At 46.4% G+C, this 23,712-nt stretch overlaps 1 protein-coding gene and 1 pseudogene across 1 annotated transcript in view; one reads left to right on the forward strand and one right to left on the reverse strand.

The window, feature by feature from the left end:
• NHS (NHS actin remodeling regulator) overlaps window positions 1-23,712 on the forward strand; it is a 340,674-nt gene that overhangs the window by 81,455 nt on the left and 235,507 nt on the right. The window lies entirely within an intron of this gene.
• On the reverse strand, window positions 186-660 carry LOC125156911 (40S ribosomal protein S11-like; annotated as a pseudogene).

Raw genomic sequence — 23,712 nt, forward strand, 5'->3', positions numbered from 1 at the left:
ATGTGCATTCATAGGTCAATGTTCATACACGTGTGTACACACGGATACCACTTTGGTCCAACCTTTCCCCTTATTTTCCCTCGCCTGCTGTCTGGGTCTTGCCTAAGGCTAAGACCTTCCATGTTTGTTTGTATTTTTTGATTGGGAAAATTCTTTGGTTTGGGGGTGTGGGCAGACGTCTAGTCTCAGAACTTCTGGAATTGCTTCTTGGTGCCAGCGGCCTTTGTGACTTTGAGCACGATGAAATGTACAGTCTTGCTCAAGGGCCGGTACTCGCCCACTGTGACGATGTCGCCAATCTGGACGTCCCCAAAGCAGGGGGACAGATGCACAGACATGATCCTGTGGTGTTTCTCAAAGCGGTTGTACTTTCAGATGTAGCAGAAGTACTCTCGGTGGATGAGTGGTCCTTTGCATCTTCGTCTTTGCCACTGCACCAGACAGAGTCCGCCCTTGGATGGAGACATTGCCAGTAAAGGGGCATTTCTCGTTAGTGTAGGTGCCCTCAGCCGCCTCCTTGGGTGGCTTGAAGCCCAGACCGATATTCTTGGACTATCGCAGGAGCTTCTCCTTGCTGGTTTCTCCAAGCAGGACCCTCTTCTTATTTTGAAAGGTGGTTGGCTGCTTTTGGTAGGCACGCTCAGTCTGAACGTCCGCCATCTTGCCGGCTGCCTGAAGAGGCTAAGACTTACCATGTTTTACGTGGGGTTACAATTTTGTTTAGTGCATGTTCGTGTGTGTACCTGTGTCTTCTGTTCAGTAAGGGATTATTAGCTACCTGAGGCGAGTTCCACTGCTAACCACCTTTGTGGCCTCTAGACCAGTGCCACTCCCTAAGTGTGGTCCATGAACCGGCAGCATTAGCATCGCTTGGGAGCTTATTAGGAATGCTGAACCCAGGCCTCACCCTCAACCCTACTGAATTTTAGTAGCTCTGGGGGTAGGGCCCAGGGATTTGTGTTCTGCCCATTCTCCAGGTGATCCCAAGGCATGCTCAAGTTTGAGAAGCACTTCTAGGGCTGGAACCCAGGTCTTGTCACGTGTGGGTGCTTCATAAATAATCTTTGAATGATTGCATGCACATTGACATTGAGTGGGGGAAGTGGGTTGATCTTACTAGGTCTGGGCATGCCTCCAGGTATCCATTTTGCCAAGTCTGAGGAGGCTGTGGGGCGATGGAGTCATATTTCTTTCCCTCTCGAAAAATTTGGATGGACGCACTTAAATGGCTGGGAAGATAGTCTCCAACGGCATTGATGTGGGAAATGGTGAGCAACTGAGCGTGTGACCTGAAGGGAACAGAGTGAATGGGCCAGTTCCTAATGAACGCCCAGAGATAAAACAGGGAGAAGTGAGAACTCCATGCGGATGGTTTGGGGCAAGATGGGAAAGCCACAAGTTGGCAAGAATGGTATGCTTGGGACTCTTGTCTGTTTCAGGACTTATTAGAAATTAAAGCCTCCCTGTTCCTGCACATGTGGCAGAGCCTGTTTGTAAATCCATTTCCCTTTCCGTTTTCTCGAACTCTCTTCTGCCTCACCAGCTCCTCCCTTCTCTCTACCCAGGCGGGTATTGTTGTCCAGACTTTGAGCAGAGTTAAAGTTACCCTGTGGCATGACATTTGTCAAGGGCAGGGATGTTTGGGCTTCTGTGAGTAATCAGCAGCTGCTCTTTGGAGTCCCAGTTTTAAGGAATCTCCCTCCCTCAATAGTGTGATCGTTCCCTCCACCCAACACCTCCCCTCACCGCCCCCCCCCCAAAAAAAAACCTTGCATAAGAGCAGTTGGCTCAATATAATAAAATACAGCTTGGCATCAGGAACTACATAAACAAGAGGCATTTAATAAACTGTGTAGTGTTTTGGCAGTTGCAGGGACGATAGCAGCCAAGGAGACACATATGGCTGGCTTAGCAGCATCCTGGACTCATGGGAAGAGGATCCCGGGTTTAGATCCCTGCGATGAGTGGTGGGGTGAACAAGGGGTTAGAAAGACTAGGGTGGACTCAGCGTCCTTGGGGACTCAGCCGTGCCCAGGTTTTCCTGAAAACAATGCTTATTTATTTGACACACCACTTATGTAGTGCTTGTTCTGGGCCAGGCATTCTTCTGTAAGCCCTTTACACTTTTTGTTTAAAGGTAGACTCTACACCCAACGTGGGGCTTGAACGCACAACCCTGAGATCAGGAGTCGCATGCTCTGCTTTCTGACTGAGCCAGCCAGGTGCCCCAGCCCTTCACACTTTCTTAAAGCAGCTTTATCGAGGTGTAATTTACATACCATACAGTTCACCTGTTTTGAGTGTACCATTCAGTGATTTGGGGTAAGTTTACAGAATGGTGCTGCCATTATCACCTTCCGATGGCAGAACATTTCTGTTACCTCTTGTGCCCAGTCAATCCCCAGTCCCACCCCCGCCCAGGCAGCCACCAACCTCCTTTCTGTGTCTCTCTGAATCTGCCTTTCCTGGGGATTTTATCTTTTGTGAAATATGGGGGTAATGTTTCTTTCACTGAGGATAATGTTTCTGAAGTCTGTTCGTTTTTATTGCCAAACCGTATTCTGTGCTCTAGATACAGTGCCTTACATGTATTACCTCAGTTCGTCCTCCTAACAACCTCATGAGATAGCTTCTTTTATTACCACGGAGGAAACTGAGGTACCGTTAGTAATTTGAAGGGTCATGGTTCAAACCCAGGCAGTGTGGCATTATTCTGTGTTCTTGGACCCTCTGGCTTGCGCTGCCTCTCCATGGGTACAAAATATGTATTCATTTCTAATTTGGCACATTTGATTTAGATAATGACCACTGCATTTCTAAACATGCATGGCTTAGTTTTATGCAATCTGATCAGATTTTCTTGAATGCCTAATTTGTGCCGGGAACTTTGCTGGGTGTTGTAAGGGATTGAGATGGGTTTCTCATTTCAAAGAATTTAGCGTTTTGTTCGGTCGACAAGACCCCGGTGCACATGATGTACATCCTCTAGGGCCATGTGGGATAGACGTGGTCTAAAGCCTAAATGCATACTCCAGGTGTAGCAAGTCAACAAGAAGAGGTTGATGTCAGTGAGAAGAGCTGAGGAAAAGTTTTCAGAGGAGTTGGCCTTGAGCCACTTCTAGCCCCTTGGCCTCATCAGTCCCCAGTTGCATGAGTAGAAGCTTGTAGTTGTTGAGAGCCTGCCCTATGTCTTAATGTCCCTTCCACCCACAGAGCTTTTGGCTTGTTATGTTCCGGCTTCTAGATTCCATCTGTGTGTCTATAATTATACAAAGAAGCTTTTCCTCTTAAGCTGTTTTTAATAGAAATGTCTTGAGGGGGTTTTGCTCTCTTTAGAAAAACTAGTTAGCCAAGGCACAGGGCTTCGTGTGTGTGTGTGTGTGTGTGTGTATTTTAAAATGCCTTACAACATTCATTTCTTGGGCTGGCCACAGAAATCTGGCAGATAAGCATTCAGGAATTAGAATGGTACACGGAACTGTACTTTAGACTCTAGAAGGCCTGGTTTAGGTAGCTTGTGCTGTGTAACAAACCACCCCAAAACTTAACGGCTTAAAACAACAACCATTCATTTGGCTCGCAGTTCTGTGGGTTGGCTGTGTAGTTTTTCAGCTCTGGGCCGGTTGAGCTAACCTGTGTTGGGCTTGCGTATGCATCTGTGGCCAGCAGGCAGGTTAGCCGGTGGCTGGGACGAGTCTGGCTGTTAGCAAGCTGTTAGGGCACAGCTGTTGGCTAGAGTGCCTTAGTTCTCTTCTGTGTGACCTCTTATCCTCTAGCAGGCTAGCTTGGGCTCGTTCACAAGACAGAGGGCTCCCCAGAGCAGCAACAGGGGGCAAGCCCCAGTTCCCAAGCACTTTCCCAAGCTTCTGCTGTATTATGCTTCCTGACGGTCCGTTGGCCAAAGCAAGTTACGCGACCAGCTCCAGTTCAAGGAATGGGGAAATCAACTCTACCGGTTGATGGGAAATCTGCTATGCCGTGTCGCAATCTGCCGGGAGAGGAAGAATCTGTGGCTACTTTAATAATCATCCACAAAGTCAGAGTGTGTAATGGCAATAAGGTCGGCCAGCATCTGTTAAAGGCTTACAAGCTGCAGGTACTGTTAGAAATATTTTGTAGATGGATCTTCAGTCACTGAAGCCCTGAGCGCTAGGAGTTACTGTCCCTTCATATTTCGCAGGAACACCTTCGTCCCCGAGAGAGGTTAAGTAGCTTGCCCAGGGACACACAACCAGTGAGACGCAGCCCCAGGATTTTCACCCAGGGAGTCTGGCCCTAGAGCCTGGGGGCTTTCAACCACTGTGCTGTCTTGCCCGTCACAGACAGTGAAATTTAATTGATGTGCCGCCTAACTGCAGGAATAAGACGGGCGTGTACGAACATGTATTGAAGACTTAGGATGTGCCTGGCGCTGTTCCAGGCACTTTACACACATTGTGGCATTTCATTCCCACAGCAGTCTGATCCATGGAGGACTGCTTTTATCCCTGTTTTACCGGTGAGGAAACCAAAGCTCCAAGACTTCCTATAAGTAAGTTACCCGTCCAAGGTTGCACAGCTCGTACACGGGCAAGCTAAGACTTAAGTCCAGGTCTGGAGAGTTGGTGTCGCCAGCTAGTTCACAACATCATTTCACCCATCTGGACTTTATTTTGCGGTCTCTGTGTATGGTGGGGGGGGGGGGGTCGGGGAAGGGGGATCTGGGAACTCTCGAGAACATAGATGGTACTAAAAGAAAAAGGCAAAAAGGACATCGAGAGATGCAGCTATAGAGTTGTCGTCACAGAGCCCATGCATTTGCCAGGGGGACGGCTGTTTGCTGTCCCCACCCTGTCAGGCACCGTCCATGTGGTTTTCTTAGGAAAAATGGTTAGGTTCTGTTCCTATACTCTATTGATCAGGGGAGGGAATTAAATAATATAACTTGGAAACATTGCCGTAGATGACGATGGTGGTGATGATGGTGATGATATTCATGTTTCTCAGATGTAACACCTCATACCCTCAGATGCCACATAAATGCCATTATTGAAACCGATATTCTAGAGTTGCAGTGGTCTCTTGGGGTCCCTGGCTTTTCATATTTTTGGCCACCTCCTGCATCCCCAAGAGCCCTCACTCTTCTTCATTTGGAATTACACTAACCCTGCAGAAACCAAGAGCCAAAAATATGAAAATCCAGGGACCCCAGGAGACCACTGCAACCCTAGAGTATCGGAGTCAGTGCATGACTATCAGAAGCCATAACTACCAAATCTGTCCTGGATTGACCAGTACCCTGAAATGAGTCCCCACCTGCACATCCCTCCCCTCGGAGTTCAGGGATGGAGAACGACTCCAGTCTCTGAAGCACCCTTGAGTTCAGGTAATACAAGGAAAAAAGATGATGGGAGACGTGTTTGTTCTGGATTTCTCAGGTTGCTCCAACAGTCAGGTGCAAGGAGCAACTTGGAAGATCCAAGTCCCATGGTCCACTGGAAAATGTCCCACCGCAGTGCTCAGCTAAAAGGATCTGTCCTCTCTTTGTCCCACCATTGTCCTCCCTTACTTTGAGAGCAATTTCAGGAAAATACTAGCGCAAAATACCCCAAGTTCTCGCATGTATTAGGGTCTCCTTTTAGACCAGAGGCAGCCATGTCATGGTGGCAGTGAATCTGTGGACACAGAAGAGTAGGGGGTGTGAGTTGGTGGGGAGAGCCACCTGTGTGGCAATACCAGCCTGCCAAAGCAAGGCAGCCATAGTCTCTGATGCTCTGGCCGGCAATATTTGGACACTGGTGTTATGTTTGCAAAATGCCTTCAATTCCAGGGAAGACAGATGTAGAACAGAAGATGGGAAGTTGCCACCCAGTTATGAGGGCATGCTCCGTGGCCAGCTGGTCACTGATGCACACATGTGTGCTCACGAGGGTGCTGGGATAGCTGCGATCCATGTTTCAAGGTCAGGTGGCTTGAGTGGTTACAAAAAGGTGTCTGGGGTGCAGAGGTTGACCAGGACTCAGACTCAGGAGCTTTGGGGTGCATTTGGCGACAGTGCAATGATACTGCAGAGTGAGTAAATGATGCGGTTGACCGCTCCACTCATAAAAGTCCTCGGAAATGCCCCAAAGCAAAAAATATGGAAGGAATTAAAGTAGCACTTTGGAGGCCTCCATTGAAATTTCTTTTCTGTGTGTCATATGTGGTCAAGACAGCAGCAGACAGCATGAAAGGAAAGGGCTCTCTGTGCCCTTGTCAGCGTGGGGCTCTGATGGGGGTGAGGTTGTTCATTGTTAATACTTGTAATGGTATTTGTGGAGTGGAAGAAAAAAATGAGATTCCCTTCGGCTAATTTCTCAGATTGCTGGAGTAGTATATGAAGGGGCAAGAATAGGGTTGCATGCGTCTCAGAAGAATCTGTTCTTCCAGGAAAAAGGAAAAAGAAAAGTACTCACTACACAGTGGAACCCAGGATATAGGAGAGCGTTCGCTTTTTCTGGAAATACACCATTTTTGTGTGTGCTTTTGTTTTCCACCTTTTCGTATGTTTATGTGCAGCAATATTCATTTGTCCCTTTGTTTCATTTTGTTTTGTTTGTTTGTTTTAGCCTCATCGGCTTTTTAAAGCATCAGGTTCTTCAGTGGGTGCTGCTGATTTATCGTGGGTAACATCCCACGTGCCAAGGCTGTTCCCTATATGTTTCCTGGTGGAGTTCAAATCTGGCTGGGTGCTTAGCCAGTGGTACCCTCCAGGCCCCAAGGGAAGCAGCCTTCTGTCCGTCCATTTTGCAGGTCGCCCTCCTGTCCTGGCGGGCATCATCTTCACTTTATTGACTGGTGAGAGAACGGCGGTGGGGTGGGCAGGCGGGCGAGGCTGGGAAGGGGGAGATAGAGATACCATATGGAAGTGGTTGGAAAACAGATGGGGGAAGTCTGGAGAAACCCAATTTGTTGTCTTCAGGTATTTTAAGGAATGTCTTAATATTAGGGCGTTAGGATTTCAGTGCCCAGGACACTGACACAAAGCAACGTCCCAGGTAGGATTGGCATATAACTCAACACCGAACAATGATGTTTACTCCAGGGCTCATCAGTCAATGGAAAACCCAGGTCTGTGTCTTGAGCAGGTTTTCAGTACAAGGAGTTGGCCAGGGCTGGGGTAGTCAAGCACCTACCTCTTAGTGGAAAGAAAAGAGTCTGAAAATAATCTCATTGTAATCTTGTCAACAAGAAAATGGATAGGAGGAACAGAAAGTTCCTTGGCATCTCTGGGGAGGAAGCCATTGCCAGGAGATCTGTTATCCACTGTCAGAGTCCTAACGTCTCATTTTTTATGATCATCTCTGGTCAGCGGGGGGTTGATGCAGTCTGAAAACCTAGACCTTCCTGTCCCGGGCGATGTTCCCATCCAACTTTTATGCTATTGACTGTACCGTTAGAGGCGACAGAAGATGAGTGATGTGTTTGATGTCACGATGTGAGAAACTGGGCACTCTCTTAGTAGGTTCCTTTCGTAGGCTTCTGTTGAAGAAGTCAGATTTGCAGTCCCGTGTAAGCGCTGAATGTGTCCTCAAACCAGCCGTTAATGTGCAGTGGCCAGCACCCTCTGGGCTCAGCGTCTAGTCCCGGGGTGGGACCTGAGAAACTCTGGTCCTCAGGCATGGTGAGATGGAGGGACAGCCCTGGGGCTCCAGCCACACTCCTAATCCAGTGCTCTCTTCTCCATTGTTTGATCCCTGGCTCGTCTCGTCCCCTACTTCCCTCGATGCTCCTAATGAACCACCCTGGTCCTTTGAAGCTGCCTTTTCCTTCTTTTAAACTGTGACAGAAGACACAGAAAAGTACTTACTTTTATTTACAACAAGGGGACACATCTAGTTTCCCCCAAACGCTTGCTCTTTCCTTTCAGTGTCAAACATACGGTTTCATCTCTGGTTTCATTTCAGACTCAACACATGAACTTAAATAAGGCCACGCTATTATAAGAGTTGGGTGTTTGGGGCTCCTACTCCTTACTTAAGGACTTTTTCTTGAGGGTGTGGGTCATCAAGGGGTGATGTCACCTTTCCTAGTGATTTGAGTTAGATTTTAGGTTACCATTCTTCCAAATGATAATACCACCACTTCTTAAAAAAATTTTTTTTTAACGTTTATTTATTTTTGAGACAGAGAGAGACACAGCATGAACGGGGGAGGGGCAGAGAGAGAGGGAGACACAGAATCGGAAGCAGGCTCCAGGCTCCGAGCCATCAGCCCAGAGCCCGACGCGGGGCTCGAACTCGCGGACCGCGAGATCGTGACCTGAGCTGAAGTCGGACGCTCAGCCCACTGAGCCACCCAGGTGCCCCAATACTCCCACCAATTCTAATTGAACATATTTTTAGAACCTGAATTTTCTTTCTTTCTTTTTTAATGTTTATTTATTTTGAGAGAGAGAGTGCATACATGTGAGCAGGGCAGAGCCAGAGAGAGAGAGAGAGAGAGAGAACCCCAAGCAGGCTCTGAGTTATCAGCATAGAGCCTGACGTGGGGCTCGATCCCACAACCATGAGTTCTTGACCTGAGGTGAAATCAAGAATTGGACGCTTAACTGACTAAGCCTCCCAGGCTCCCCTCTCTCTCTCTCTCTGTCAAATTAAAAAGAACAAAAGAATTCTTGGTGAGGCCAAACTCTGATGGTAACTAGACCTTTGTGTGATCCCTGGTTTTGGCCCCATAGGCAGGAAATCCCTCTCCCGAAATCCCTTCCCGTGGCGCCCTGAAGCAGTGAGCCCCCGCCCTGAGACGCACTCCCTGTTCTCCTGGGCCCACACTGTATAAGGCTGACCCTGCCAAAGGCTCACCCCTCAAGCTGCAACAGGCAGGCTTTTAAAGTATTTTACAAACTACAATGGACGGTGAAGAGCCTCATTGTTTTGGGTGTCATGGTGAGCTTATTCCTTACCTTTTTTTTTTTTTTCTAACCCTGGCAAATAGCTCTCCAGGAGAAACCAGCAGTGGCTGTGGTAGGTGAGAAGCGTAAACGAATTCCATGCCGTGTCCAGAAATTGCATGGCTTTGTTTCCTTTGTCTGTTACAGTGGATGAGTGTGTCCACTTTTATATGCTGGTAATACAAGCAGAAACAGTCCGTTCCCAAATGCCCGAGGTGGGAGGGTAAGAGATAAAAATCACTATGGTGATTTATATTAATGTGTTCAGATCCACAAATTTGTTCTCCCCATCAAGAGTCCATAAGTGTATTTCACATGCTTTTTATTAATTAAAAAAAAAATCTAAGTTGGAACCTTAGCCCTTATCAACGACATGACATGCTTTTCCTTCCATGTTGTAGGCCAGCTTCACCCCCATATCACAGAGCTGATCATCTGATCTTTCAGAAATACTTCTGGTTAAGAAAAAAACCTTGTGTGGTTTCTCGTTCATTTGGGTTTTTTTTTCTTTTCTTTCCGTTTTTTTTTTTTTTCTTTTTCTGCTAAAATCCAGGCTATCCAATTATTGGGTAAAGAGCCAATTAAGTAATTAATTAGGAATTTAATTTCTTTATTTAAAAATTGTTTAATCTTTTATTTATTTTTGAGAGAGTCAGAGAGACAGACAGAGTGTGAGCGGGGGAGGAACAGAGAGAGAGGGAGACACGGAATCCGAAGCAGGCTCCAGGCTCCGAGCTGTCAGCATGGAGCCCGATGCGGGGCTCGAACCCATGAACCGTGAGATCATAACCGGAGCCGAAGTCGGACACTTAACTGGCTGAGCCACCCAGGCACCCCTCCAACACATTTTTAAATTGAAGTATAACATGGGCGTGAAGAGGTGTAGCACAGTCAGTTGTACAGCGTGATGAATCGTTCCAAGCTGAAGACAGAACAAGAAACAGAACATCACCAACACCGCAGAAGCCCTTCTTGTCTCTATGTAGCCCAGCCCCAGGACAACCACTGTCCCGACTTGTCACACCATAGAGTAACTTTGCTTGTTTTCCACGCTTGATATAAGTGGAATCATACACGATGTGCCTTTTTGTATCTGGCCTCTTTTGCTCAACAGATGCTTGGGAGATTCGCCCCTGTCATGATGTATGGGCCTGGCTCATTAAGTCACATGTAATTCCATTGTAATAAGGAATGCAGTATAGGCCACAATACATTTATTTACATTTACAACACATTTATTTATCCTGTCTATTGTACACAGGCATTTGGGTATTTCCTGGTTTGGGGCTATTACTAACAGTGCTTCTGCGAACATTGTTGTACGTGACTTTTGGAGAACATGTGTTTGTATTTCTCTTGGCTATATATCCGAGAGAGGAAATTCTGGATCATTCAAGAGAGACTATTTAGCCAGAAATCTTGTTTTGTTTCTGTCCCTCATCTTATACACATGAAGGTAGTTATGGGATTTTAGGACTGGAGGGGGCCTCACAGAATGTCTATCTAGCTGGTGTTTTCCTGATTCTGCCTCACCTCGCTCTAGGAGCTCAGGGGGCTTTGCTGAGGGGAGCGCAGAGCTTGGGTGGGGCTTTGGGGCTCTCTGCCTTCGACTGGAACAGTGCCCCTCTTATCTGCCTTGTAGACAGTGTTGGAGTTCCGCACAAGATTTTGTTTTCAGAATGAGTTCTGTAGTCAAAGAAAGAAAGAAAAAAAAAGAATGTTGAAAACAGGTGATTTAAGTTTATTGTCTTCACTTGAGAGGAGAAAACAGGCCTATGTGGCCAACCTCCGGAGGCCGATGCACCTGGACGGTGCCGGTCCTTTATGGGTGTCACTTTGCTCAGTCCTCATATCGACCCTACAAGGCAGCCGTGTCCTCATCCCTACTTTACAACCGGGGAAACTGAGGGGTAAAGTGGGTAGGTGACATTCCTGAGGACACACATATATAAAAGAGACAGAGCTCAACTCAGGCATTCTGACGCCAGGGCTTCACTCCTTAATTATCCCAACTAGAATATTCTGCCCCCACGCACTGTCCATTTCACAATCTCTCACAGACGGTCAAGGGCCTGCGTGATACATTATGGTGACAGTGGTTGATCCTTTTGGTCCAAATTTTTGTTTCCCTGGTAAAGCCCAAGAAGCCCCTGTGTAATAGGCCCAAATTAAAATGATCCCCCCTCTCCTCTCTTTTCCACTAAGTCCATTTCAGAGCAGAATTTAACCCTTTGTATTTCCCCCTTCCACATGAATCCTCTGTGATTATTGCTGGGAACCTGTGGGATAAGCATGATAAGGATTACTAGCCCTTATTTTGTCGTTCTTTCTGCTCAGATTCCTCCAACTTCCTCACTGTGCTCTAGCCACCCTGGCCTTCTTAATATGCCCCGGGACCTTTGCACTTGTTGTTCTGTCTAGGTGGAATTTTCTTTCCTCCATGTTCTCATGGCTTGCTTTCTCATTCCCTTCAGGGCTCTTCTCAAAGTCACCTGATGGAAAGAAGCCTTCTTTGACCTCTGTCTATAAAATTACCTCTTCATCACTTTCCACTTCCTGGCCTGCTATACTTTTCTTTAAGGTACATCTGCTACCTGGTACATGATATTTTGATTTGCCTTGTTTATTTTATATCCATTAACAGGCAAAGTAGGCTTCGGATGGTCTGGGGGTTTTTGCTCTTTGTGTATCTCTGGCACATCAACAAATATTGAATGAATGAATGGGGGGATGAATGAATGAATGAATGAATGAATGAAACTGGCCTTAAAATTCAGAAAATTGATATCCAACTAGGGTAGCTGGAACTAGTATTTAATGGGGGAAACTTTTAGGTGCTGTACCCTTTAACATTTCCAGTATTATTTATTTTTGTATTCTCTCTTTGTTTCTTGATTATTCTTGCCAGAGGTTTATCTTTTCATTAGCCTTTTCAAAGAACCAGCTTTTGGTTTTGTTGAGCCTTTTATTTTATGCCTTTCTTCTTGTTCAGCTCTATATTTATTTACTTTGGTTTGTATGTATCTGTTTTATCTTTGCACATTAAAGATTGTTTGAGAGCTGAGACCATATCCAACCACAGCTATGACGAGGCCTGCTGACTAGATTAGATCTTTGAAGCTCTGTGTCTGGGAACCCGTGGGTTAGACCCCTCCTTATCCTGCCCTCCCAGTTTTGCATGAGCCACTAGGGTAGAAAAGAGCAACATTTACATTAAAAAAAATAGATTATCCAATTCTCATTTAAAACAAGCTATTTTCAAACAACATTTCTTTTCTCTCTCTCTCTCTCTCTTTTTTTTTTTTGAGAGAAAGAGAGAGAGCAGGGGAGAGGGACAGAGGGAGAAAGAGAGAGGATCTTAAGCAGGCTCAATGCTCAGTGCAGAGCCCAACACGGGGCTTGACCCCACAACCCTGGGATCATGACCTGAACTGAAATCAAGAGTCAGACGTTCAACCAACTGAGCTACCCAGTTGCCCCCAAACAACACTTCAGTTGCTATGGATTGGTTTCTAACCTTTGAATATGACTGCTGTTATACTCTCATTTATTAATTGCTGTCTAACAAATGTCTTCTATCGTTTCCAGTGTTACTTATATTATTTTACTGCTGTAATTAAAACCATGGGGAAATGAAGGTTACACTAGAATGAAAAGGTTCAAACCACATTTTGGGGCTTATTTTTTTTTCTCTGGGTCTAAGTGAAATCTGTGTTAGAATAACAAGACAGAAAATCTCCATCATTAGGAAATTAGCAGAGTCGCAAACTGTAAGAAGGTACGTCACTATGGGATTCTTCTCCCGGTGTGTGTATAAGCCAGGAGGAAATAAAGCCTTCGTGATCAAGGAGAATCTGGCGGTGGACCTTCAGACCTTCCGGGATGGGAATGTGTGCTTGGGGGGCAGGGAAGGGATTGATGGCAGCTTAATATCTAGTTAAAGCACTTAACCTCTGGGGTGAAACCTTAGTCGAGAGAACACTGGATGGTTTCACAGCAAGATGTTATCTGATGAACCCCCCGCCCTATCGAATGGTGGAGAAGTGATCGTAAATTTGTTCGGAGATCCTCGTGGCTCATTTTGGCTTTGGTTTGCAATCTGATAGGCTTGATTTTCCCAGGGAGTCTCCTGATGCTATGTCCCCTTGTGTTAAGATCAAGGCATTTAGTTGGTATGTGAAATGTGATCAGGGAAAGCATCGAGGATTCTGCGTGTTGGGGGGATTGTCTCTGACTTGAGGGGAGATCAGGGGCAAGAAGGAAAGGGAAAGGGAAAGGGGGAGACCGAGATGAAGAGCAACAGTGGAAGTAGAGCAACAGACAGACACATTTGGGCGTTGGGGATAATGAAAAAGCGGATCTGCCTTGCCCTCTTAAAGGCGAAAATTTCACCCGGTCCAGTTTCTCAGTCTCCCGCCATTGAAGTCCACAGTGAGAAATGAATCGATTTCTGATGTTCCTTCCAGCTGGAACCCCCTTTGGTTCTAAATGCATGAAAGGCATTTTCTGCAAAGCAGGACAGCTTTCAACATACCTTAAGAGGTCAGAAGTCAGTGATTATCTCCAAGTACTGTTCAGCTGTGAACACAGGAATTGTTCCCTGCAAATCCCGTGTCCAGAGGCTTTGGGTTCAGTTGGTATACCATCAGAGACCCAGGATAAGGCACTCTGAGGATTCTGGTGGGGGTCCTTCCTGGATTCTTTGGTCCCCAAGGACACTGGTCCAGTGGAATGGTGTAGCCACTACATGCAGAACAGTTGTCACCGCAGAGTCCCTCAATGTGTGATGCCAAAGGCATGTTTTCTTTTAGCAAGTGGAGTTCAAGTTCCAGACAGCAGCCGGAGCAGGAGGAAAAGGTTTAGAGTCTACCTTTTAAAAAAATGTGTCAAAGGAACAGAGACCATGTATCAGGTATAAGTTTGAGTAAGGGAGATTGAAATTTTCCAGCGATACTCCGCGAGTGAAAAGTTTGAAAGGAAACACACATGATTTACTTACCACAGTATATCAAGAATATCCAGCCAAGCCAGGAAACACGAGTGTGGCAGTAAAATCATGATAGATACCAGAAAATGAGAACCCAACCTACTAAGTGGTGGGAAAGAATAAGTAGTGGGAGATGGAATTCTTTTTAAGGAGACCATATAGAAATAAGTGTAGTGTGCTTGAAGAGTGGCCCATTTATATTGGAAGCTCTCTTTTGACGTATATGCACAAAAGAGATCACCGAGAGGGAGGTCACTTCTTCCCATCGGAAGAGTGGGCTGATTGGTTGTTTTTTTGTTTTTTTGGTTTTTTTTTTTTTGGTTCTCAAGTAAATAACCAGTTTATTATTAACCCAGAATATTCAGTTGTCAAGAACTCTTAAGGCTGTGCCCTTCAATATGGCGGCCACTAGCCACTAGTGGCTACTGGATACTTGAAATGTGGCTAGTGTGATTGATGAGCTGATTTTTAAATTTAATTTAAGTAAGTTTAAATTTAAAAACTGATCCTTGGCTGGGCTGTCGGAAAAGTCTTAGCATGTTTGTGGCAACTTCAGCGTCGTGAATGTACTTTCCGACCATCTATTTCATGAAATCTAAACACAGATCAAGTATTTCTGATAAAAATTTACCACCCAAATCGAGACGCCTTTAGGTGTACACACACACACACACACACACACACACACACACACACACGGGATTTCAAAGACTTCATATGAACTGGGGTCTAAGGAAAATCCCTCTAGCCTCTGTGGGGCTCAAAGTTGTTCCTGCTCCTTCCTTCTGGTCCCCGAATCCATCCACTTGGTGATTTATCTCACGCGAATCTTGTGTGCTGAGAGAGCTAGGTTTTGCTGAACCCCGCCGTGTTCTGTCTAAGCCTTGAGCTCAGTGAAGAATCTAGTTGGTAAATGGTTTCAGGACAGTGTGCTTGTGTACACGAAGCTTACTGGGAGTGCCTGTGGGATCAACACAGGAGCGAGGGAGGTAGCATCAAGCGGTGAGGAGTTGATCTGCCTTGCAGCACAACAGATCCCTTGGCTCTGGAGGTGAGCTGGTCCTTTAGAGTGGTCCCAAATTGAGGGAAGGAGGTTGGGGCTTTGTGTCCTCCAAATGGCTCGTCTTTTTAAAAAAATATTTATTTCTTTATTTTTGAGAGTGACTGAGAGAGGGTGCTCATGCGAGTGGGGGAGGGGCAGAGAGAGAGAAAGAGAGAGAGGGGGAGAGAGAATCTCGAGCAGACTCCACACTCTCAGCCGGGCAGGGGGTTCGATCTCACAAATCGTGGGAGCATGACCTGAGCCGCAATCAATCAGATGCTTAGCTGACTGAGCCACCCTGGTGCCCCATCCAAACAACCAGTCTTTCAATGCAGGCTGCCCCTAGTTGGGGGACCGAGCCTTGAGGGAGGCAGCTCCCTTCCACAGAAGGCAGTGCTCAGAGGAGGAAACACCTGTGAGCCCTCAGCAGCCAGGGAGTGCTCCCGGGGAGAGGAGTCCTTCAGTCTAGAATGGGGTGTTTGGATAGTAGACTACAGCCTCTACTATGGCATGTCGATCTTGCTCTAACCATCAGTCGCCAGCCCGACTCAGATATGCAGAACCTTTGAAACAGACCATCTTAGACCCGGAATGACCCATAATTTCTAGAACACAGGAAGATTAAGAGACGGGGAGAAGAGAGAAGACAGGAGAGGAAGAATAGAAGGACGGATCAATGTGGCACAGCCACTCATAAATCCCCCGATGTTACAGACAAGCAGAGAGCTGTTTTATGCTCCTCTAGTTTCTGAATTGGGCTGAAGCCACGGCCCAGCAGCCATTCAGAAATGTGGGGCAGGAGGGGCCACAAGGGAGCTGGTTTGGGAACAGATACCCTGCCCCGATCAATTTAGAAAGAAGTCAGCACTCTCAGAGCAGACTCGTAGTCCACTGGCGAATGAATGTCACTCAGATAACAAGCCAGGACAGAGAGCAGGTCCCGGCCCCCCGTTCCTCCAGAAAGTGATCTACAGTTGCTGTAGAGGAAATAAGAGCTTGGTAGCCGCCTGATCCCTGAGAGCCTGACTCTGCTTCTTCTCTGTGTGTCTGTCTGTTCATCCATTTGACTGTCACGTCCCATTTGCTCTTCTGTCCTTCAGGCCAAGTTTACATCTTGGTACTACTTCCCAAGAATCTCCCCTGCCTATTTGTAAGCACTGATTAATCAGAGATGCCCAACAGCCTGTGATGATTGGACAGGAGCATTTTCCCATAAGCCTCTTCTCCGGCCAGTTATCTGTAGTCTGACAGCTGTGGGTGTCACACGTGTCTGTGCCCAGGGTGCACATGCTCCGTCACATACACACCCCTCTCAAGGCACGTTAGTGCACGCTGGGCCAACCCTGCCCTTGGCCACCTCATTTCCTTTCCTTCCCCCGCTTTGTCCCTTCCTGTCTCCAGCCGCCTTGCTCTTGGCCTCTCATTTCATGCTGCCTCTGAGAGAGAAATCTCATTATTTCTGATTTAGGGGCTCCCGTGCCCTCCCCTGCTACGTGTCATGCCCGTTGCCAGCTTGTTACAACATCACAAGAGAATTCAGAGCCCTGGTTTATGCGCCGGAGGGGATGGGGGTGGGACTGAGAAAGGGAGTGAAGGGGGAGGGTTGGCAGGGAAGGGCTGCAGTGTTTAGAACTGTGGTAGCTGCAGGATGCTTGCGTTGCTTGGGTTAGGCCATGTGAAAAATGGTGTGCGTTTTCTCAGAAGCCTAAGGAAGCAGCAGGGCAGCTTTTGTGTATTTAATTTAACTTAATTTAATTTTTTAAGTTTATATATTTATTTTGAGAGAGAGAAGAGAGCAAGCAGGGGAGGGGCGGAGAGAGAACCCCAAGCAGGCTCCACGCTGTCAGCGCGGAACCCGATGTGGGACTCGAACCCACGAACCGTGAGATGACGACCTGAGCCGAAGTCAGATGCTCAGCTGACTGAGCCATCCAGGCGCCCCTGTATATTTCATTTTAAAGATAGGCTGGAGACATGCCACTGGGGCTCAGGACAGCTGTTGAGGAAAGCTGTCACGGGCTTTTTAATCCCCCGTCTTCTCCTCCTGGAGTGTGGTAAGTGGTGATGATGGCCATGTGGTTTATAATTTAACAGCCTTTGTAAGTCCCTCTCTGCCCCATCCACTGGGCCGGGGGCAGGAGTTGGACATCTTCCGTGCGACACGTGGGTTTGGCACATAGTGGGGGCCCGGGGAATGTTCCCTCCGTGTGTAATCAGCTGGGTCTCTCGGCTGCTTTCACTTCGGTTCCCCCAGAAACAGACCCTGAGACAATGAGCCAAGTGTGGGTGGTTTCTTTGGGGGATTCAGGAACACTAGCAGGTGATGAGGATATGATACCGGAAAGGGGAAAGCCAATAAAGGGACATTTAGTGAGCTTAATCCTACGGGAGAATTATCCCGCCCAAGAGGCAAGGGAGCCTGGAGAATTTATACTCCGACCAAGTCATTGGTTGACAAATATTTATTGAGCTGCTCCGATGTTCCTGGCACCGTTATAGTATTGAGGGCACAGTAATAAACAGAACGCATACGAATCTCTGCCCTCAGAGAACTTGCTGTCTAGGAAGGAGACGAGACCATGAGGCAGCCAACAGAAACAAAATATGTTAGTCGTAGAGCCTGGTAAGTGGTGACAATGCCGTGAAAAAAATAAAGCTGGAGGATAAGGATTGCTGAGGGTGCCATATTAAGTCAGGCAGTCAGCGAAGGCCTCAGTGAGGAGCTGAGCATGTGCGGAAAACCTGGCAGGAATGAATCGCGTGGCTATCTGGGAGAAAAAAAAAAATCCCGCCAGAGGAAATACTAAGTGCAGAGGTCCCGAGGCAGGAGCGTGTGTCTGGCATGTTCACTGGCAAGGAGAACTGCAAGGAGGCCTTGCTGTGGTGTGGGTAGAGCAGAGTGGGCGAGGCGCGAGGCGGTGAGAGGTGACCTCAGAGAGCTCATAAGGTGGGGCGACACTGCAGATTGTGCCGGACCTTGTGAGTGCGTGTAGGTCCCTCGCCTTTTACTCTCAATGGGATGGGGAGTCCCTGGAGGGCTTCTAACAAAGACGGGACACGTTGGGGCTTCTTTTGCTGTGTTGGGGACATGCCAAGGCAGGGCCGGGGTGCGTGGAAGCAGGGAGACCTGTGAGGAAGCACATCTTCTAAGGTCTTCCACTTTGCTTCGTAATGAGTGAATAAAACACGAGAGTGGGAATGGGCCTCGTCAGGCCTGCAGGTGGAACTGGCTCAATGCGGCTCTGCTCTCTGATGGCTAAGACAGCTCAGAAAACCAGCTGAGCTTTAAGGGAAGGAGAAGTAGCCTCACCTCTTGATGGTAGGAGCTACAAAGTCACTTTGCGTGGGGGTGTGGATACAGGAAGGGAAATTCTTGTGGCCGTTGTTGCAAGTAGTCCACCATGGCAAACACTGTCAAAGTGAACTTCTGATATCCCTGTTCGTAAAACATCCTTGGGCCACCCCACCTCGTATTACGGAGTAAAATTGAAGGTTCGGGAGAGGTGCCATTTCCATCTTAGATCATGGCGACCATTGATGCGGGCGGGTATGCGTCTTCCAACTAGAGATGGGGGAACAGATCGGAAAAGCACTTCCACTTGACTGTTCTGCTCCTTTTAAACCTGTTACCGTGTCCTTTTATCAGCTTCCTTTTTCCCTTCTCCTTACTGCCTCTTCTGGCCCTCCATGTTCTTGTTTGTCAAGAGCAAACACTCCTATCTTGTGGAATGAAGAACACTTTGCCAAATCTTCAGTAACCTTGCTCTTGAGCACTAGCACTGAATCTCACAGTTGACTTCCAGTAGCTTCCAAGGGATTTTTCCAGTCAAAATCAGGACCCTCAACCCTAACTTCCAAGATGAGTTCTGTACTGGTTATTAATATTCATCTTCTACCTGTTCTGTCAATGGTTGGGCTTCATGTGGGGACTGAAGCTATTTTAGGTTCCGTGGATTGTGTGGAGATTTGTATTCCGGATGTGGTGTTGACAAAGGTCTGGTACTACGTTCTTGTATTAGAGCAATCGATGGGCATATTTCTTGGAGCCAAGGTCAGTGCCTGTTTCTTTGATTCTCCTCCCAATACCTAGCACCTGGTAGACTCTCAGTTAATGTGACCATGGACTTAAGGTCTGTCTGCAGTAGCCTCTTTGATACCTCAAAGGTTTCCCCCTTCTTCTCAAGTCAGGAGGGAAGGATCTTGAAGCATCTCTTTAGATTAAACAGATTTTTGTAATCTAGACCAGCGCTGTCCAATAGAACTCTAGGTGGTGATGGAAATATTCCGTATCTGTGCTGTCCATCATGGTAACCACTGGCCACTATGGCTATTGAGTGCCTACCATGGCGTTAGCACAACTGAGGAACTGGATTTTTAATCTGCCTTAATTTTATTTAAAATTTTAATGAATTTAAATTTAAATTTGAATGCCACAGTCGACTCTGCAGCTCTAGATATGACTTCTGAGACTTTCCACTGACGTGCTTCTGATGGTAAAGAGAATTAATACCTAGATGGTTTGGGGTTCAAGTTTCCAAGTACAGAATTACTCTGAAGCTTTAGCTGAAACACGCGTGATGATTTGGCATTTATGATATGTGTGAATTTGCTCTTCATGATAGGTATGTCCTACCTACCCTGGAGCAAAAGGGATGGTCTAGGAAGATGGGTCCCTGACTTTCTTAGCACTTGCTACTGTCTGCTCCTGTGAGTTCATGCATGCCGGTTGAGATAGATGAATGCATTGCAAGTAAGCTCCCTTTCAGCTTTGACTTTACATTCCTCCTTTTTTTAGTGTAGCCTGAGAATGAAAGCATCTCATCCAGCACCCGGCGTTAGGAATGACCTCCTGGCCGGTGTGCCATGCAACCCTCCTATGTGATTTAAAAGAAAATTCTCCCCCAGAAAGCTCTTCAAGTGCATTTAATGAATAAAGTGCTGTCTGTAACTTTCTGTGACATTTACTTTAATAAGCTGTGGGAGTGATTTAGTGATCGGTGGGCACTGACATTTGAAGAGGAAAAGACAAACTTTGCTGCCTCTGACGTGGCTTTTTTTTCTTCTCTTTTTGCTTCTGGCCTTGCATCCATGGGAACTTTGTTTCTGGAAAGAGATACTGTGTTTGCCGGATTTGGGGAGTCACTTGCTTATTTTTTCTTTCAGCACGTAGCCACAAATTAATTTCCCCTTTGTGCGTCTGATAGTGAAATTATTTGTAGTGAGTAAAGTATGTTTTCCACGGTATTCGAACTGAGGAGCGTGCACGTGAGTGCGCGCGCACTCCCGGGCTTTTCGGCAACAAGGAATTTGTCCCATTTTGCTTCGAAGAAAAACACATGGAAGAACGCTTAAAAAGGCAGATTTAAAAATACACATCTATAACTACAACTTTAACCACGTGTATATATCTGTGTGACTACCACCCTGAAGAAGATCTAGAACACTGTCAGCATCCCCACGAGGTCGTGTCATGTCCCCTGCCAGTCTGTGTATTCCACCCAGAGGTAACTCCTCTTGACTCCCGTCACCATAGATGAGTTTTGCCTGTTCTTGAACTTCGTATATATGGAATCACACACAGTGTATTTTCCAGCAATAGGTTCGTGAGATTCATCCGTGTTGTGGTGTGGATCAGTGCTTTGTTTTTAATCGACGTATAATAATCCATTATATCAACATACCACAGTTGATTTGTCTGTTTTTCCATTGATGGATGTCTGGGTTGGTTCTAGCCTTTGACTATTATGAATAAAGCTGCTGTGAATATTCTTGTACTTGTCTTCTGATAGGCTTTTTCACTCCCTTCTTTTAGTATATACCTGTGAATGAAGTTCCTGGCTTATCAGATTAAAGGCAAAGTTTTGTTGTTCTGACAAGGATCCAATCTAACAGCAGTCAGAAGCCCAGGATCTATCTTGGTCCTCTGTCATTCCCAGGATGAGGCCCTTATTCCGGTGGTCCAAGATGACTGACCATCATGTTCACATTCCAGCCTTGCACCCACCTAAACGTGTAGGAAAGGGGGATAGATATTGGGGCATCACGCACAGTCTCTCCCACAGCTTACCTCTTGGGCTTGGCACATTCCCCATTTGGGGGGAGTGAGCACGCAGGTGTCAGTGTTGAGCTCTTTTACTTCCTAGTTCAGGAGAACCTCTGAGAACTTTTCTCGACTCCTTGGAACAGTTACACCAATCATCCCACCTAAACTCTTCTACCCAGCCTGGATATTGTTAACTCATCATTTGTGTGGTCTTAGAATCCTTGCTTCTTCCCTCTGAGCCTCTGTTTTGTCATCCATAAAATGGGAATAAAAAATGCCTACCTTGAAGAACTATTTGAAGTAACAGAGATAATATATTTTACACCCAATAGAGCTGGAGCCCCACATGGTCCACTCCTGATATACTGTCACAATAAAAAAATATCTAGCAACCAGATGATTAAATATAGTTCCTGTTTCTCAAAATGCTAAAAGGGATCCAATTTAGAACTTATAGCAACAGTTCTCACCACACACACGCGCGCGCGCGTGCATTCACACACCACCCTCCCAAACCTGCCTCACTTCGTCTCTCAAGCACACCTAAGCACGCTGGAAGGTTATTACTCTTCTCGCCCTCAGTTCTTCTCAGTGCTCCTAGGCTCTCCCAGCCTGTTTCCAAGATTCTGCCTAGGTACGTGCTTATCTGTCATCCCGCTTCCCTTTTCTTGCCATCCTCACTCTTTCCCTCTCAAGTAAATCTCAGGGAAAGAGGCTGTGGTTATTTTTCAGTCATCAGTGTTTGCACTAGTGTTCCCTGTAACATATGTCAAGTATCTGTCACATAGTAGACCATCAATGGTTGCTGTTTTCGTTACCATCCAGATGACGAACAATGTTTGCTCTCTTTGCTTATCTAGGACCCTCTTTTTGTTTTCTTTTAGAGAGTGTGTGTGTGAACAGGGGAAAGGGGCAGAGGGAGAGAATCCCAAACAGGCTCCATGCTCAGCATGGAGCCCCACATGGGGCTCAGTCCCACGAACCTGGAATCATAACCTGAGCCCAAATCAAGAGTCAGTTGCTCAATCAACCGAGCCATCCAGGCGCCCCTCTCTAGGATCCTCTTAAGAGTTCATGTAGAGGTGAGTGCCACTAAGGTTGACTCTGAGAGCTGGGGTGTGTGGTGGGCAGGCTCTTGTGGGTCATAACAACTCCATGCAGTTAACAGAGTATGTGAATTTCATCCATGCCTTCATTTAATTTATATACATTTATTGGTTGACTGATAGAGTTGAACACCTTTGAAAGAACTGACAGAAAAACATATCACATATGATGAAGGAAATAAACAATAAATACGATCAAAGGGAAAATAAACCCAAGGCCCAAAAATGTGTACCCCAAGCTGATGTTCATCTCCGAGGCACTGGGGAAACTAGAGGTATGTGACTGACCAGTCTCACAGTTATTTTCAGGAATAACCATGGGGTAATGCTCGTCCAGGTATAGAGTGTTTGAGAGACGTGTGGTAGAATGAGCTGGATGCCCTTTTTGTTGTTGTTGTTGTTGTTGTTGTTGTTGTTGTTGTTTTGCCTGATCTCTGCATTTGCTGCCCTTACAAGTTGGCTTTGAACAGAAGAGGCACAATGCTATCAGCTCCCAAGATCTTGCTGGGTCTCAAATACTCTTAATCACTTGTTATTCATCGTGAACTCCTAGTGAGTTTTTGGTATCCCGAGAACTATTAAAAGATGAGCTTTTTTGTAACATGTTTGGGTGCTGGCTCCCGGGCTGTGGTTGTGTCTTACCAACTCTGTGCTCAGTGACATCAACTCGGTAGCTTGAAATCAGCCAAGGTGTGAATATTTATACCACAGAAATTAGCAAATGCTACAAATCTGGGCTTTCACCATCCCCCCCCCCCTTTGGAAAGTCAGTTGTTAAACATTTACTATCATATTGCTGGTACTGAGTGCGTGATTATGTCAAAATAGATGCCATTGTTCGGAAAGACTTAGGGAAATAATTACCAGGTATTCTGTGGATTCAAAGGTGCTGTGTGAAATTGCAGAAGAATTTTGGCTAATGCTTATATCAGATCTGGGAACATCAGTGAATCTATCAGAATTTTAGACTGGAAAGCTCAAAGGTTGAACGTTGTGATGAATGTTCCTGGTGGGTTTGAAAATCATATGGGAGAAAGGAGGTTGGAGTTTTCCGCTGACACTGGAAGGAGAAAGCCTAACAGCGCCCAGGGGTGAGATTCTGGAGCACTCACCATGGGGCAGCATAGAGTTCAGCTGAAATGATCCTTTATGACACATCCCTCTATGAGAGAGACAGGTTGACAAGGGACCAGGAAGTGTTGTCTCTATACAGCTGAAGCCCACATCATAGTAACTCAGCTGACAAAGCATCCTTTGGCTCTCAATTATGAAATCAACCAACACTTTGATCTCTTCAAGTTCAATACCCAAGGCTGATGTGTCCACGACAGCCAGAGAGTTGTCCAGGATCAAAAGTTACCACTACCCCAAATATGCTTTGAATGTGCTTAATCATCCAGTGAGCTCTCCAGTCTTTGTAGTTCACTGAGGATCCATCAGTTTAGAAGAGTGGCCAATAATCTAGGCTTTGGAGCCTTTGAACTGGGTTGAAATCCTGCTCCTACCACCTACTCCCTGGGTGACCTTGGGAAAATAGCTTTACTTTGGCTTTCTCGTCTCTAAAATGGGTATAACAATAATATTTAACACACAGCTTTGTGGAATTTCTGCTGCCAACGTTCG

The sequence above is a fragment of the Prionailurus viverrinus genome, chromosome X, assembly GCF_022837055.1.
Source record: "Prionailurus viverrinus isolate Anna chromosome X, UM_Priviv_1.0, whole genome shotgun sequence".
NCBI classification, from domain to species: Eukaryota; Metazoa; Chordata; class Mammalia; order Carnivora; family Felidae; genus Prionailurus; species Prionailurus viverrinus.